This window comes from Ambystoma mexicanum, chromosome 3p (assembly GCF_040938575.1).
Source record: "Ambystoma mexicanum isolate Mex_15411 chromosome 3p, UKY_AmexF1_1, whole genome shotgun sequence".
Classification (NCBI taxonomy): domain Eukaryota; kingdom Metazoa; phylum Chordata; class Amphibia; order Caudata; family Ambystomatidae; genus Ambystoma; species Ambystoma mexicanum.
In genome coordinates, this window is record NC_090925.1 from 1,058,297,025 (window position 1) to 1,058,312,398 (window position 15,374).

Genomic DNA, 15,374 nt, shown 5'->3' on the forward strand with positions numbered 1-15,374 from the left:
TACTGGCATGGATAGATTGTGGCAACAGCCTCATGCATGCGATTTACACTGACCATTACTGGCATGGATAGATTGTGGAAACAGCCTCATGCATGTGATTTACACTGACCATTACTGGCATGGATAGATTGTGGAAACAGCCTCTTGCATGCGATTTACACTGACCATTACTGGCATAGATAGGCTATATCTGCAGCCTCACGCATGCAATTTACACTGACCATTACTGGCATAGATAGATGCTGGAAACAACCTCATGCATGCGATTTACACTGACCATTACTGGCATGGATAGATTGTGGAAACAGCCTCATGCATGTGATTTACACTGACCATTACTGGCATGGATAGATCTCATGCATGCAATTTACACTGACCATTACTGGCATGGATAGATTGTGGAAACAGCCTCATGCATGTGATTTACACTGACCATTACTGGCATGGATAGATTGTGGAAACAGCCTCTTGCATGCGATTTACACTGACCATTACTGGCATAGATAGGCTATATCTGCAACTTCACGCATGCAATTTACACTGACCATTACTGGCATAGATAGATTGTGGAAACAACCTCATGCATGAGATTTACACTGACCATTACTGGCATGGATAGATTGTGGCAACAGCCTCATGCATGCGATTTACACTGACCATTACTGGCATGCATAGATTGTGGAAACAGCCTCATGTATATGATTTACACTGACCATTACTGGCATGGATAGATCTCATGCATGCAATTTACACTGACCATTACTGGCATGGATAGATTGTGGAAACAGCCTCTTGCATGCGATCTACACTGACCATCACTGGCATAGATAGGCTATATCTGCAGCCTCACGCATGCAATTTACACTGACCATTACTGGCATAGATAGATTGTGGAAACAACCTCATGCATTAGATTTACACTGACCATTACTGGCATGGATAGATTGTGGAAACAGCCTCATGCATGTGATTTACGCTGACCATTACTGGCATGGATAGATCTCATGCATGCAATTTACACTGACCATTACTGGCATGGATAGATTGTGGAAACAGCCTCATGCATGTGATTTACACTGACCATTACTGGCATGGATAGATTGTGGAAACAGCCTCTTGCATGCGATTTACACTGACCATTTCTGGCACAGATAGGCTATATCTGCAGCCTCACGCATGCAATTTACACTGACCATTACTGGCATAGATAGATTGTGGAAACAACCTCATGCATTAAATTTAGACTGACCATTACTGGCATGGATAGATTGTGGAAACAACCTCATGCATTAGATTTACACTGACCATTACTGGCATGGATAGATTGTGGCAACAGCCTCATGCATGCGATTTACACTGACCATTACTGGCATGGATAGATTGTGGAAACAGCCTCATGCATGTGATTTACACTGACCATTACTGGCATGGATAGATTGTGGAAACAGCCTCTTGCATGCGATTTACACTGACCATTACTGGCATAGATAGGCTATATCTGCAGCCTCATGCATGCAATTTACACTGACCATTACTGGCATAGATAGATGCTGGAAACAACCTCATGCATGCGATTTACGCTGACCATTACTGGCATGGATAGATTGTGGAAACAGCCTCATGCATGTGATTTACACTGACCATTACTGGCATGGATAGATCTCATGCATGCAATTTACACTGACCATTACTGGCATGGATAGATTGTGGAAACAGCCTCATGCATGTGATTTACACTGACCATTACTGGCATGGATAGATTGTGGAAACAGCCTCTTGCATGCGATTTACACTGACCATTACTGGCGTAGATAGGCTATATCTGCAACCTCACGCATGCAATTTACACTGACCATTACTGGCATAGATAGATTGTGGAAACAACCTCATGCATGAGATTTACACTGACCATTACTGGCATGGATAGATTGTGGCAACAGCCTCATGCATGCGATTTACACTGACCATTACTGGCATGCATAGATTGTGGAAACAGCCTCATGCATGCGATTTACACTGACCATTACTGGCATGGATAGATCTCATGCATGCAATTTACACTGACCATTACTGGCATGGATAGATTGTGGAAACAGCCTCTTGCATGCGATCTACACTGACCATCACTGGCATAGATAGGCTATATCTGCAGCCTCACGCATGCAATTTAACTGACCATTACTGGCATAGATAGATTGTGGAAACAACCTCATGCATTAGATTTACACTGACCATTACTGGCATGGATAGATTGTGGCAGCAGCCTCATGCATGCGATTTACACTGACCATTACTGGCATGGATAGATTGTGGAAACATCCTCATGCATGTGATTTACGCTGACCATTACTGGCATGGATAGATCTCATGCATGCAATTTACACTGACCATTACTGGCATGGATAGATTGTGGAAACAGCCTCATGCATGTGATTTACACTGACCATTACTGGCATGGATAGATTGTGGAAACAGCCTCTTGCATGCGATTTACACTGACCATTTCTGGCACAGATAGGCTATATCTGCAGCCTCACGCATGCAATTTACACTGACCATTACTGGCATAGATAGATTGTGGAAACAACCTCATGCATTAAATTTAGACTGACCATTACTGGCATGGATAGATTGTGGCAGCAGCCTCATGCATGCGATTTACACTGACCATTACTGGCATGGATAGATAGTGGAAACAGCCTCATGCATGTGATTTACACTGACCATTACTGGCATGGATAGATCTCATGCATGCAAATTATACTGACCATTACTGGCATGGATAGATTGTGGAAACAGCCTCATGCATGTGATTTACACTGACCATTACTGGCATGGATAGATTGTGGAAACAGCCTCTTGCATGCGATTTACACTAACCATTACTGGCATAGATAGGCTATATCTGCAGCCTCACACATGCAATTTACACTGACCATTACTGTCATAGATAGATTGTGGAAACAGCCTCATGCATTAGATTTACACTGACCATTACTGGCATGGATAGATTGTGGCAGCAGCCTCATCACAATGGTATAAAGTGTTCCTATATAGTGCACTCTCAGAAGGTAAACAGTGTATCTCTTTTGGCTGGTCAGAACCGCTTTTCCGATGATTCCTGCAGACTACATCAACCAGTGGAATTTTCCATCACTGGAATTTTCTATAATGGTGTTAATTATTTTCCAATCCCTTTATTGTACAGTTTTCTGGTGCTTTGGAGGTACTTTGAGGCATACAACTCACGCACATACAATACAATGTCATGCCTGTGAGGGGTTCTCTTCACAGGCCAGGGTTCCAGTCCAGAACAAATCGGAAGTCAAATTAAAATGTCCCATTTCACATTCTTAATTATTGCAAACATTACCACATATTTTCTATATAATTACAAACACACATGAGTGCCCGGCTGAGACTTAAATGCATACTTTCATAATAAGTATTTCACTTTCTCATTGAACCAATAATCGGCCAGGGGCAATCTGTCCATAATGTGATGCCTTGGCGCTTTCTTGTTTTAACACAGATAGGTTGGCCATTCTTTGCCGACATCAAAGTGATGCATCCATCATTTAGGTTCCTGTCTTGGCGCATCCAATTACTCACCTGTGGTGTTCAGCAGACGCATTGATTTTCCGCTCGTTGAGAGAGGGAGTGGCTCCAGGTCAGGGATGAGATTTGCTTGAAGATGTCAGCTGTCTTCCAGTGGGACCCCTCTTTGTTAGCGCATTGTGGCAATGAAAGAGGCTCGGCCGAGAAAGACCATTCCCCCCATAGGTGGAGTCCAGTAACTGGTAAAGGTGACATTAAATCATGTCTCACATTGATTGAAAATGACAATGTTTTATGAAGACCCTATAATCCTTTCTTGCTCTGTGAGAGAATTTGCCAACGAAACACATTGACCTGAAGGGACTACTTCACTGGGCCAGAAAAAAGACACAAAGTACAACTGAGCTAAGTGTGCCCCATTCACGAACGTAAAAAGGCTGTTTTCGGGCCACCAGGGTGAAAATGTGTGTGTGCTGTTTGCATTGCAACTGCACAGTTTTCACACAGGGCACAGCTAGATGCCACTCAATTAATGCACAAGCTCTGGCGCAGGCCCACACATTGGAAGGGGGCGGGTGTTTATGTTCACAGTTGATCAGTTGGAAGGGCCCGGTGTGGGAGGAGAAAAAGACAGGCGGCCAGTGGTGGAAGAATGACAGTCGCCACTCTGTGGTGGAACCACGCTATATGGAAGGCCTTGCCATACCACATCATCCAGACCTGGTTGAGCGCTGTAGATTTAGAAGGAGTGGAGTTCAGTGTGAGTTTGAGGTCTGGCTGTGGCCCATGAAACCAAGTCACCGATAACAATAGGCAATCTTTGCCTACATGGGAACAATCATTCCACATGGTCTGCATTTCTTGCTGCATTTTGCCATGTGTGGTCTGAACATGAAGCCCATTGTCCGCACGCAAGGCATTCTTGGATTCCCTGAGCTCACTCAAGCCATCCATCGTGGAGACCATGTTCTTCTGAAAAATGGCCGCCTGTTACAGGAAACCCTCCTCCTCTGTCCTTGAAATGATATGCATATGCCAACCAGCATATGGCAGCCATGCAACCTCGGTCCTCAGTGACCGCCTAGAAGCATCTTTCAATGACAGAAACGTGCTCCACTGGGAACTACAGCCAATGCATGCATGTTCGCAGTCGCACCAGACATTCTTGGCGATCACTGAGCATAGGATAATTTCTGCATTGCTGTCATTCTGGACCCAAAAGTCAGAACCCTGATATATAGCTAGGCCAACCCATCAAACAAGAACACAGTGGAGTCATGCGTGTCCCCTTGGTGAAAACCCATTAGCTATTGCAAACAAACAGTGAGACTGACACGCATGTCCCCATTCATCATAATATGAAGAAGGCATGAAGTGTAGGGAGAATGTGACCATCAGAGGTGAACATGAGAGAGCTTTGGCATGACACTAATGCAGAGGGGGGGGCATGTGTGGGGCATGTGATGGACAGACGATGGGTCAGCATGACTAACACAAGCCCACATGACGAGTGATCCAAAAACACACACACGCATATGATGAGCACTCAAGTGAGCTATGTCCTCATGAGAACCTTGCAAGTCTACTTTAATCCCTCTGTAATCACTGAGAGGTTATTATTTAACCAATGCGAAAGTAATACAGAATTGTTGCGGATGACCAGGCAGTTTATGGCAAGGCATTTGAACCTAGACATTAGGTTTTCGCTAACAGAAGAAAACAGGGTCCGACTGGGGCATAAAGTCAGCTCCGGCACCAATGAAAAAGTGGCCCACAATGACACATTACAATTTGTACATTTTCAGAGCAGACTGTTTGACTGCTACCCAAGGGGCTGTTTTGGGTAAAATATGGTGCAATACCGTATGAATTAGAAGGCATATTTGCTTAACAAAATTGGTTAAAACTAGTGTCGTAACTTCTGAAACAGGCCCACACTGCCAAAAAAAGTAGCCCCTTCTGGCCCAAAAAACCTGGCCCATGCTAGAATCATTGACTGGCACTTCGGGTGGCATTACCCTATTATTGCCTTATTGGCCAGCCTGGTAGAAAAATCTGTGAACATGAAAAGGTCAGGTTTGTTCTTGGTGATTCTGTGTGCTTGGTGATAGTCTTTTACGGGTGCAGGAAGCAGGAACCGACCAGCCAAGTTATTTTAACTTTTTTGTGGAATTTGCAGGGATAATTGAGTGCAGCTACTTATGGCCCTGGCAGTGAGACAACATCCAGGCTCGTAGCTCAGTCAGCCATCCTTTTTGAGATGTTGTGAAAGGATTTACACACTCCTCTTAGGCCTTTGAATGCAGATGTCCCTGTACTCAATGGTTGAGCGGTGCCGTTACTGTTGTGTGCTGATGCTGCTTCTCTACTTGCCAGGACAGAGAGGGCCTCCGATTCCCCGTCACTGGCCCTCGCTACCTCCTGTCAGGAGAAACTCCTCATCATTGATAGCTTTAAGCCTAAAGTAAGGCTAAATGGGAATGGCAGTCGCCGAAGGCGGACAAGGCAGCGCCACGGGAAGCCCCTTGAACTACTTTCGACAGTTCATTATTTAGGACTGTGGTTTATGTGAACTTCATCTCTGATCCAACAAATAAATAAAGCTGCTGTTACTTGAGGGAGAGGTTGCTGGGGGAATTGTGAAAACGAGGGGGATCAGTAGAAGCACTCCCTAATTTTTTATGACAAGAAGTTAATTTCCTTAGTAATGTGTGGTAATCTAGATAATTTTAAGGTGCGGTGGAGGAATCGTGATCCTGGCACAGGATCACTACAACATTTATGTAGAAACAAAAGCGAGGATCCAAAGGTAGGAGCCCTCCCGTCCCCTGCACTCTGTCACAAATCCATCAAAAGATGGTTCACCAAATTTCGTTATGCTGGCTATGGTTATACAATGATATACAGGTTGAATAAGTAATAAAGCTAATCATTCGATTGTTTAGTAAAAGAACCAAAAGAGGTTTTAATTGTAGTCACAATTAGTTCACCATTAAAACTTAAAGTGAAAAAGCCAAACTAGCTGTCAACAAAATAACATGAAGTAAGTAAGCAAGCAATGATAATCCAGGTATACAATTCAGTAATGGCTGACGCGTTTCGGGATACACATCCCTTCTTCTTGAGCCAAGTAGATTAAACTGAAAAACATAAACAAAAGTAGAGACTGTTTCAATAGACACAATGCCTATGCAAAGGTGTATTAAGTTTAGACATAGCAATCATAATAAATCTTTCATAAAAAAGATATACCATGCTGAGTACAGTTCAGAGATATTCTTAAAATGCTAATCCGAGTTACCCTGAGAATGGAGGCCTCTACTGCAGCCAGTGTACCAGATAATGCCCACTATATGTACCAAGATAAATAAATTGAAGCTCTAGGTTGCCCTTTAAATAAAGCCAAACTCCATTTACTAATTTCAAACAATTTCAAGTCGGCATACCTTAAACGTAGAGAGGGTGAAGTATATGTCTCCACTAAAAAATGGTGAGCTCATATGTTCCAATCCTTCACACCAGCCGGTGAAAGAGGGTGATCACCTCCTGAGTGCCTAGCGCCTAAGGAAGAAAATTAGAAACGGGGCTCAAACAACAGAGTGCCTACGTATGTGATAAAAAACAAGCTTTCTCAAGATTGTGCACTGGTTAGAAACTGAAAACGTGGGTGTCCCTAGGAAAGTGTACATCATGCATTAAATAGTGGGTACGGGTAAACAGCCATGTGCAATTAAATGGCTTACCTGTTAAGGTGAAAGAATGGGAGGAAGTGAAAGAAATGGAAACTCCACTGGCAAAATACTCCTGGCGTGCCCAGCAAAGTAATTGTAGACCAATCTGTGGTATTCTGTATAGAAATATAAAGAGACGGAAAGCGTCAGCTAAGAAAAAAAAGCTTTTGCTGGGGGAATTCTCGCATTTATTAGGGAATTCGGCAAAAGCCTGTTCAGGAACTCTGTGTAGGGACAAATTGTGGGGTTTTGCAAGGGGCTAGTAATCTGGACCCCAATGAAAATACATTTCTCCAACAGCTTTCTGGCCTCCCCCTGCCTGCAATGCAGTATGAAATAAATGCTGCCTCTGTAGCCAACCCAGTGACTCTCCGGCCTCTATGTACTAATCCCTGCGCTAGAGTATATAGGCAGGGCATTGAAGATGGGTTCACTCTGGATAATGATTCCTGGTTGGATTGCCGTTGTTTTGAGACATCCTTTGCAAACTGGGCTTCAAAGAATATTGCACCATTCCCAGGAGCCGTAAAGGAAGTGTCACCATTGCCTATTTTTTATTAATTTTTAATAGTATATTATAATATTTATATTATTGTGTCATTAGATTATAAACCTTTAACACAATATTCAACAATACAGTAAAATTAACAAAATCATACATAACCATATTCTTCCTATGTTTTTCCAGGATTTTATGCTATAAAACTATAAATAAACATTTTCCTCTAACCCAACATAAATATATTTTTTTTAAAATCGTATATGAACAAGAGTTAGTGAAAGATAACCCTCACTCCCCCCGAACAGTTCACTCCAAAACCCTTCAGAAATCAATGTAGTCATCTGAGTCACAAACCTTCCAAAATAATGAACCCTTTCCCCGGAGAGTGCAGGACAGGATATCACCCAATGTTTTAGGGACTTCAAGGATCTTTTCGCCACAACATCAGCAGAACCATTTATCAGGCGACAAGCCTCTAGTTCTACCCCATCTATCCGGCCTTAGCAGGTTAACTGGAAAACGCAAGCAGAATGGACGACACTTCGGATCAGGGAATGTCTTGACATCCTCAGGCAATGATGCATAGGGCCTGCAGTGATTCGCTGGTTCAAGGTGCAATTTGTACTTACATGGCTGATCCTGGTCCCCACTCCATTGGTCCAACTTTATTTTCTCATAGGCCTTTCCAGAATGTGATTATTTACCTTCATTGCCGATGGAGGGAGATCCTGAGATGAAAAATGCCCTTATCCTGGGGACAGGAAGGCCAGGTCCCCTGGTGGATACTCCATTGCAGCTTTCCCTGCATGTGTTCAGGAAACTTGCTCGCCAGTGAGGACACCACCTTCCTTGTGCTCCTACTGGTTGCAGTGTTTACAGCAGGATGGAAGGCTCATCGGATTCCATGTGGTGTCTGCTTTGAAATCTTGTGTACACGAGACAGCGGGTCAGCACATGGATGTGCCAGGCATGTGTGCCAAACTGGATCTAGTTTTCTGTTGGCCAATACAGCTAGGCAGCGTATAGGTATTTACAATGAAATAAGTTTAGTGGTGGTGTATCGTTTTTTTATGCTCCCGTTTTATACAAAATATTTTGAATTGTGTCCACTCTGTGGTTTTGGATCGCAATGACTTAATTTTGCTCGGCCATGAAGTTGAAATGAAGTGAACTGCTAAGGACCCCCATCCCACGCCCAGAGAGTTACTCTTCATGTTACATCACTTGTCGCCATGACTTTCGCCATTACTTACCATCTTGTCTGCGGAAGAGCTCCTCAGAACAATGACAGAAAATGCTGAGTGTGGGTTTATCCACCTCCTTTAATTACAGCCAATCATAACAGCTTGACCGGTCACTCATATATCCGGAGGTGAGTGCACCAATCACGTGCTGTATGTCTGACCCGTCTTGTGATGTGATGCAGCATGGTCAATATGTGCACATGTCAATGTTCATTTGAAGGTGTGTTTCATGTGTGACTCACATTTTCTTCCATCTGGACATGGGTGCTTCGCTGGCTCTCTCAAGTTGTTGGCCAATAATACTATAGGCATTGTTCTGCACTGGTTCATGGTGGTGTAGGCTATAATGGCAACACTTGCAATGCACAATGCCAGTGGCATTTTCTGATGAATATATCTTCTATAGCAGATGGAAAGATTGGATGCTACTCTTAGGTGCAATCCACACTGATGAATGTGTGGAAACAGATGTCAGATGCCCCCAAGATGGCAGGAATTCTGGAATCACTGGTATAACCACACTTGGAGTACACACTCCGGCTGCAGCCAGCGTTCAGTGCTCATCACCAGGACATCAGCAATGGGCTATACCATATCAGGATCCTGAATCGGTGTCCAGCACAGGCCAATGATGTACTTGCTCTCCCCATTGGTGGCAGCCCTTATCTAGGTGTTGGGTACAACATTGGCCACAGAATTGCCCTCCAACAGAGTGACATGACTCCAACTCCTCCCCTTGCCCCATCATGGCCTTTATACCATGATACAATCCTCACCAAAGGAGCTTCCTCCCTTTCCTTGGACCTAAAGGATCAGACCACCATGGTGGGGGACCAGTCACCTGAGTATGATGCGACCATCCCTGCAGCCAAACATGGAGAGGGTGGATAAGAGGTGTGAGAAATAGACAAGGAAGTAGAGAGGGCAGGTGCTGGTGGAAAGTAGGGAGGTATAGGGAAGCGAGCGGGGTGTGGAGGTGGAAGTGATAGTAGTAATTGGAGGAGGTAGAGCAGAGTAATTAAGTAGAAGACTTAAAGGAGGCGAAGGAGGTAGAAGCGGGAAGTTGAAAGAGGATAGGAAGACGATAGAGCAGATGGGTGAGGTAGAAGAAGGCCTGAAGAGTGAGCCGATGGAGGACGCCGAGGTGGCTGTATCGGCTGGTAAGGCCAGCACAGGCATGCATATTCTTTCTTTTGTTTTAAACTTTATTTTAGACTTTTGCCTTTGTTGGATATGTCGTATGCCATGTATGCATTCTCTTTTCCATTTGTGCTCCCCTCACCACTTTCCTGCAATGTGTTCCACTCTAGCCCACCACAGCCATTTTGTTTCTTGCTTTTTCATATCACCCCAATTGAAATGTGCCAGCCTTTTCTTCTAATCAACCTGATGCCTGTGGGTTTACTTGACTCCTCCTTTGCTGAGTGTCACCACTGATGCCTCATCTATTGTGTGAGATTTGTTGTGGGCACATCCTTACGCTGCCAGACAACGTTCTTAATTTGTTCACAGTATGCCTGGGTTTTGTAACGTCCATGATTTATGGGCAAACATGTTCCATGACATGATGTGCTGAGTATGAAATATGGTCGTTGGATTGAGATGGAAGTCATTTTCTTTGAGTACTATGTCTCCGTTGCCAACTTTATGATATGATATGATATGGTATTTGTAACGCGCCTATACACAGGTGTTTCAAGGCGCGACGAGGCAGGGAGGGGAGGAACAAGGGGAGACAAAACAAACGATCCTATTAGGCCAGGTGTCATTCAGATCGCGCAAACCAACTCTGACATCTATGCAAACATATACCGCTTTCACAAAAAGGGTGAACTTATTTTTGATGGGTAATGGGGCACCAGCACATACAACTATTTTCCCTATTTTGGACATGTGCATCCGGTCTCTGGGCATCCAATCAGTCAGCTTGCATACGGTCTAGCCATCATTAGGGTCAAAGGGTAGGACGACACCATGATATAGCTTACATCATGGTTTTGCAATGTTTCTTTTTAATATAAGCTTTATTTCGAAAGAAAAACACATTGAATTTGACTTGCTGTTTGTGTACTTTATCACCCTTGTCTAGAGATTGTGATGCACAGCCTAGAAACACTTGTGTACAGGCGTAATGTAAATGCCATATCATATCAGGTTGCACCCCTGTCTATACCCCAATGATGGACACACACACACATGCGCGTGTGCCCGTAGACTCACACACTTGTCTGTGCACACACAAACACACTTGGATCTGACGGGGCTGTCTGCAATGCATAGGGATCTCACTAGTTGAAGAGCGAGTCCTAGCCTGTTCATACTGCAATTGTGGTTGTTGAGGGGTGTCTGCACGGCCTTGGCGCATGGAAGGAGGCAATGGGGGTCATTACGACCCAGGCGGTAAGTAGGCCAACTTTACCACCATGGTGTAAACTATGTTTACACCATGGTGGATGGCGGATTTACCGCCCCATTCCAAGGTGAGTGGGGCGGTAAATCCCCATTTCCCATTTTACCCTTCCCCATTCCCATTTTTGCCCCATAGGGCATAATGGGATTGGGGAAGGCGCTAATTACGCCACTGTAAATTACGGTGGCGTAATTAGCACCAAGGCGGTTTAGCGCCATGGATTTTAACGGCTGCTAAAAGCAGCCGTTAAAATCGGAATTAGGCGTTAAGGGTTAACGACGGCGTTAACCCTTAACGCCTGAGTTGTAATGAGTCCCAATGTATTGTGGAGGTTGAGAGCAGAGAAGCCACGGGAGGTATGCAGTGGACGGGTGGGAGAATCTGACGTTGACCAGGAGGACTGTTAGCAACACAGAGGAACACATGCCCCCCCCAAAAACTGGAAAGCCTATTGCACATTTTTGCAATAGTTTAAAAGATATAACGCAACACAGAAAAGGAGTGTGTTTTAGGTTTTGCATTGGCTATCCCATAGGAAACCAGGCACACACCATAAACAATGAGCAGATGTGCTTCAAATTTGAAACTAGTGGGACGCAAAGCAGAGCACAAGTCCCTTTTTGTAGGTTTGGTGCAAATCCGTCAAATAGGTTTGTAGAAATTTTGCAGAGAGTGGGGAGCACCAGCACCAACATCTTTTATATATCTCCCATGGTGCATTGCAGCAAGTGAGACTTTTCTGAAATGAAAAGCAACCATTTTTTTTCCACTGATGCAAGACGTTCTCATGAGAATGATCAGAGAATGAGAATGCTCTGAAATGTATATTAGGGGGAAAGGTGATGTTTGGCTTCAAGGGGCAGTGGGGAGGCTGAAGCAGTAGCCATTTTTAAGTTTGAGAGTTTGTGGTGGGCTAGGGAAATTATTTATTTTGATTAATTCTTTGCTTTTTTCGAGAGAGTGGTAACATTCTTGTGAGAATGCTTTTTGAAGTCTATCACTGGAAGAAGACCTTTTTGCGCTCCTTTATTTGCAATTGTAAATTTTGGGTAAATTCTCACCCTAACTTCAATGTAAATTCTTACATCAAATCTTTGCGGTAAAATCCCACAGGAACATAAAAGGGGAGGTTCACAAAAAACTCTTTTCAAAATGTGTGATAAAACACTATCTGTGATGTCATCAGTGTGCTCATGAACTGCAATAAGGGCTTCGAGTTAAGGTGGAGTAGCTTCCAACACTTGCCAAACTACAAGGGTTTTGCTACCTTAACAGCACCACTGTCTCGGGAGGATAGCTCAGGGGCAACATGGAAGCAACAACATGGAGCACCAGGGGTTTGATCCGCGGGTCCACGCTTAGAAACCTCTGGGTATTAAGCGTGTTCTAAATAACCAATTATATCATATCATAAATAAAGTTTTTCCACTGAATTTCAAGGCTTTTGTTGCATTGAACAGTTTCAACTTAACACTCTATCAACTAAAGTCTTTCTCTGAATCTATGTCTATATAAACTGCATAACTAGTGTACCACAGGATCTGCCTCTTTTGCAGTCCTCTTATGCATAGGTTTGGGTCGCTAACTGACAGTTGAGAAGACGAGAAGCCTAATGGGCCCAGCCCAGCCATGATAGGCTGGGCAAGAAGGGAAGTGGCAGGATACACCCAATCCAGCGCTCTGACTTGGCATGAACCCTCAATCTATGCATGCAAAGGAAGTCTTGATTGGCTGTCACATTCAAGGAAACCATCCAGGTTTATCAACCTTTCATGGTTGGTCACTTTTATGGAAGAAGACATTTGAGATCACCAGTTCTTTCCTGGCTTAATCAAGACATACTAAACTTAAAAAAGAAAAAGAAAAAAATTCAGCTAGTCCTCTACTTCCTCTTCTGCGCAGTCGTCGTTCTGGCCATTTCCTGGAGGGGAAGAGTTCATTCCTTTGTGTCTGTTTTACGATCCCCTTCCCCAGCCTTGTTTTTCTCTAATACGCACAACAGTCTATTAATGCCATGCAGCACAGAGCAGAAATTGAATGCCAGCTGAGAGAAGGGCACTGGTACGCGCTTTCTCAATGCCGCCTGCGCTCAATTATTCATCGGCAATCTGTTCACAGGCCAGCGCACGCGCTCACCTGGATTCCGAACCGTGTGTCTCGCAGGCTGCGATTATTCTGTGCACACATCCAGCAGCACTCTTGGCGAACCAAGCGTTTGACAGGATTTCTCCGTTTTCCGTGTTCGGTTTCTCGCGGCGAACGGAAGCGTACAGGAAATCGAAGGCCATGCAAATATCTTCCACGGGCTTCCATTTAATGTATGTGATTGACAAAGGGCAATGATTCAGGCACTGAGCACAAGAGGTAAAACGCCGCGAGCCCTTTGCTGGTGTATTCATTTGCAGGCGCGTGTGGCCTGCGTCTGATCAGTATTCTCCTGGTGTAGAGCAGCACTACATCAGGCGAGGCCATTCCTCCGAAGGAAATGTACAGACAGAGCCTGCGTGAGATCCATCAACTGGTAAACCTTTATATTCCAAATGGATAAAGGCAGGTTGGGTGAAAGAAGCACAGTCCAATACTTGTAAATATAACCCGTAGATTGGAAGTGGAAGAGGAGTCCGGGGTTATGATATGATATGGCATTTATAACGTGCCTGTACACAAGTGTTTCAAGGCACGACAAGGCAAGGGAGGGGAAACAGAGGGAAGACAGACAGCGATCCTGCTAGGCCAGTTGACATTGAGATCCCGTAAGTGCGGGGGGGAAGGGAGGGGGCAGTGCAGTACCTAAAATAAATAACGACAATAAATAAAAGTGCGGGCAGCTTGTGGCAAGTGCAAGGGTAAGTGCAGACATCAGGTGTCAAGTGCTAGTAGGGGCTGCAGGGTTACAGAAACAGTCCCCAAGTGCAAGGGTTGCCAGGGGCAGTACAGGAGTGCAACTGGCTGAGAGGGAACGTGGGCCCGAGATCAGAGGGTAGGAAGGTAACCAGTGCAATTACAGATTCAGCCATAAGATCAGCAGGGGGAGAGGAGGAGAGAAAGCAGAAGCAAAGACAAAGGTATTGAGGTGCTTCCAGAAAGAGAGATGGCTCTCCTCAAGTTTCAGAGAGGCACGGAGGCTGTACCAGAGGGAGGCCCCAGCAGAAGAACAGGATCTACCACCAACTTGCTGCTTGGGGAAGCAATAGACTGGGGTTGTGTCGTCAATCGTGGCAGCAGTCAACCCTAATGATATTTTAGAAAACCTTTTTTGTTGTAAAAGTGGAGTAAAAACATGTTCTTGATCAACATGCATATGGGTCCTCCTTACCTCCATACAACATCCAATTATTTGTAACATGAGGTCATGAGATGATCAGGAGGAATGAAACGAGGAAAACCCTATGCAAGATGATCCTGGGATGAGATATTGCGTGGCTCCCCGGCGCCCTTCTGCCCACCCCTGCCATCACCCAAGAAATACATGTGAATAGGGCTGGATGCAACATTCACTGTGATAGATCTGCTATTGAAATGCCGTTTGCCCATTGCTGTTGTTGGTTGATCCGGGATTGGTAGTCGAATAAGGTATCTGCTGGATACGTGAAAGATGATGCATAAATAGCAATAAACAGATTGCTAAAATAAATACAATATATATATATATATATATTTATTTTTATTTGAATAAGACTGCAGTTTTTTACATAAGAAAAGACTTTTGTTTCAAAACTCCATTCCTTCGTTACATATACAAATTAAAATACAATTTATACTTCTGAGGCTTCAACAATGACAAAATAGATAATTAGGTCCTTATCTCAGAGGTTTATCGATCTTTTGACTAGAAGACAATCAAATCAGACCTACCTCGGGGAAGCGGATGAAAGGAGAAAGAGAAATCCCAAACAGAAGACACAAGACAAAAAGGAGAGAAGGAAAAT

General features: G+C 44.2%; 1 long non-coding RNA gene across 1 annotated transcript; it reads right to left on the bottom strand.

The window, feature by feature from the left end:
- Positions 1–6,535: 6,535 nt before the first annotated feature.
- Positions 6,536–7,450, bottom strand: LOC138579727 (uncharacterized). Its single transcript, XR_011304124.1, has 3 exons — positions 7,302–7,450; positions 7,005–7,119; positions 6,536–6,698 (listed from the first exon to the last, which is right to left on the bottom strand). It is a non-coding gene; the product is annotated as an uncharacterized lncRNA (long non-coding RNA).
- Between the last annotated feature and the right edge of the window lie 7,924 nt (positions 7,451–15,374).